Raw genomic sequence first — 3,246 nt, forward strand, 5'->3', positions numbered from 1 at the left:
TTCCATTAGCTCAAACTAAGGCAGAAGGTATCCCAAATTGAGAAGTAATGTTTTCCAAAATTAATTGACAAATTACTTCAACGATAGTGGATCAAAGAGGAACAACTTCCACCCATTTCATAAAGTTATCAGTGGTAGTTATGATGAAGGTATGTCCTTGAGATGAAGGAGGAGATATTTTACCAACAAGATCCAAATCCCATGTAGAAAAGGGCCAAGATTCTACCTATGATCGAAGTTCTTGGGCAGGGGCATGGATCAAATTGCTATGTTACTGACACTGATGACATATTTTAACAAATGCAAAGGAATCCTTTTCCATGGTTTTCCAATAGTATCACATTTAGAGCAATATCTGAACTAAGGACCTACCCCCAAAATTCACCCCACAAGCACCTGAATGTGCTTCCTCAAGAGCAATAGGGATTTTATCTTTGTTTAAGCATCGAAGAAGAATGCCATTATAACCCCTCCTATAAAGAGCTTTACAAAGGATAATGTATGTAGCAACCAATTTGCAAATCCTAATTGTAGTATTCTTACTTTAAGAGTCAGGAAAGGTACCATCACTCAAATATCTCATGATATGCGAATACCATTCATCAGAATCTATAATGCAACAATATGCCACATCACTAGGATTATCAGCAATAGCCAGGGTAGTGAGGTTGTGAATAGTGAATTTAAGATCTACAAAGGGGTCCTCTATAGACACAAGAGAGGAAACACATTCCATCGCATTAGCGTGTCGATTATCTTTTCAAGGAACAAGCTCCATGGTATAAGAATTGAATTTTTGCAAGGATAAAGGTAGACCTCTATATTGTGATAATTTGTCTTGCTTAGCTTGATAAACTCCTATCACTTGTCTTATGATTAGTTGAGAATCTCCATAAATATGTAGATGTTTCACACTCAACACCAAGACTATTTTAATCCCAGCTATAAGAGCTTCATATTCAACAATGTTTTCGATACATAAGAAATTGAGACGATATGATAAAGGAATAGGCTTCTTTTGAGGAGAAATTAAGACCACCCCTGCCCTCGATCCTGTACGAAACTTAGAGCCATCAAAGTACAATTCCCAAGTCTCATTAACCTCAATGGAAAAAATGTATTCATCTAAACAAGACTCTAGATTAGGTAGGGAGAAGGGTGAAGGAGCATCAACTAAGTGATCAGTCAACGCTTGACCCTTTATTGGCTTTTGTGAGACAAACTTAAGGTCAAAATTGGTCAACATCATAACCCACTTAGCTAAATGTTTGGAAAGGTTAGTTTTGGAGAAAAGATGCTTAAGAGGATCAAATTTAATGATAACATGGATCTCAGCATTCAAGAGATAATGCCTCAACTTTTTGGTTGCAAAGACTAAAGCAAGGCACTGTCTTTCTTTTGCAGAATATCAGACTTCGTAATCAAGTAGAATGTGACTTATGTAATAAACCGGGCCTTCTCTACCATCCTTATCACATTGTGCCAATAAGGCTACAAGAGCTTGATGGGAACCAACGGTGTATAGAAGGAAAGTCTTAGTAGGATCAACAGGTTGAAGAATAGGAGGATTGGCCAAATAGGTCTTTAGGTCTTCAAATGCTTGATGATAAGCCTCATTCCATTGAAAAGCGATATTCTTTTTAAGCAATTATGTGAAGGGAAAGGTACGATCTGCAAGTTGAGAGACAAACCTATGAATAGCTTGGATCTTTCCTTGCAAACTTTTTACTTGGGAGACATTCTTAGGAGGTGGCATGTTAACAATAACATCTATCTTCTTCGTATCCACCTCAATGCCATGATGTGAAACTATGAATCCTAATAGTTTTCCACTATCCACACCAAAAACACATTTTTGGGGATTCAAACGCATATTATACTTATGAATTCTCTCAAAGATTTGACGAAGGATCTTAACATGATCTGTACGAAGAACAGATTTGTCTAACGTTTGATCAATGTAATCTTCTAAGGTTTTATGCATATAGTCATGGAAGATGATATTCATAACATGCTAATAAGTTGCACTTGCATTTTTCAATCCAAAAGGAATCACAATCCAACAAAACGTACCCCAAGGGGTGGTAAAAGCAGTTTTATATTGATCTTGGGGATTAATGAAGATTTGATTATATCCTAAGAAACCATCCATAAAGATTGATAAAGAATGTCTACTACTAAATCCACTATTATATCGATATTCGGGAGAGGAAAGTCATCCTTTAAAGAGGCCTTGTTTAAATCTTGAAAATCCCTACACATCCTAATCTTGTTTTCAGCTTTAGCCATGACCACAATGTTTCAAATCCATGGTGAATAATCGATAGGATGAATGAATCTAGATTCCAACAGTTTTTTAATCCCAACTTTAACAAGTAATGCCACTTTAGGGTGAATCTTTCAAATCTTCTGCTTCACAGGTTTAGCATCACGAATTAGGACAATTTTGTGAGTTAAAATCGTAGGATCTACACCAAGCATGTCAGAATATATCAAACCAAATTTCTTAGAGAACTCATGTAACAACTCGACATACTGTTTTGCTCTTCTTTGTCAAGACATTTCCCTATCTTGATGATTTTGTCTTCAATACCAGGATCCATCTTGATATCAATGGTGTCATTTATCAAGAGATTGATTTGTTGAGGAGTGTCTTTTAATTGAGGAAATAATTTAACTATCTCATTGTTATTTATTTCTTTCCTATAGTAAGATTCCATATTTAGACAATAGGGAAAACTGCAGTTATGGTGATAATGAGGAAGGTTGTCATAAGCTCCCAAGAATTTAGCTAAGGAATCATCGGTAGAAAAAACATCCAAAGAAAAGACACAAGAAAGGTCACAGTCAATATATTCTGGATATTTTAGCGAAAGAGAAGTTGAAATGACATTAACACTAATAGATGGTCTCTTAGAGGCTTTAGTGTGCTTGAAAGGATCATAACCAAGCACAAATGTCATATCACAGAAGATGTTTTCCAAGGGAACCTTAATATCTTGTTCTTGAGCACCACATCCATTTACATTATATCCACACCTAGCTAGGATATGAAAACTAGGACCATAAAGGTTAGTCATTTGCGAAGAAGGAGGATTTGAAAAAGTGAAGGACCAAAATCCTTTAGACCACAAACTAAGGGAGATGAATTCTGAGAAGCCACCACAAAGTTATTACTCAATGACCTAGATAAAGTAGATTTCTTTTTAGGTTCTTCTTCTTCTTTCTTCTTTTCGACCTTAGGAT

Source organism: Cryptomeria japonica, unplaced genomic scaffold (genome assembly GCF_030272615.1).
Source record: "Cryptomeria japonica unplaced genomic scaffold, Sugi_1.0 HiC_scaffold_219, whole genome shotgun sequence".
Taxonomy (NCBI): Eukaryota; Viridiplantae; Streptophyta; class Pinopsida; order Cupressales; family Cupressaceae; genus Cryptomeria; species Cryptomeria japonica.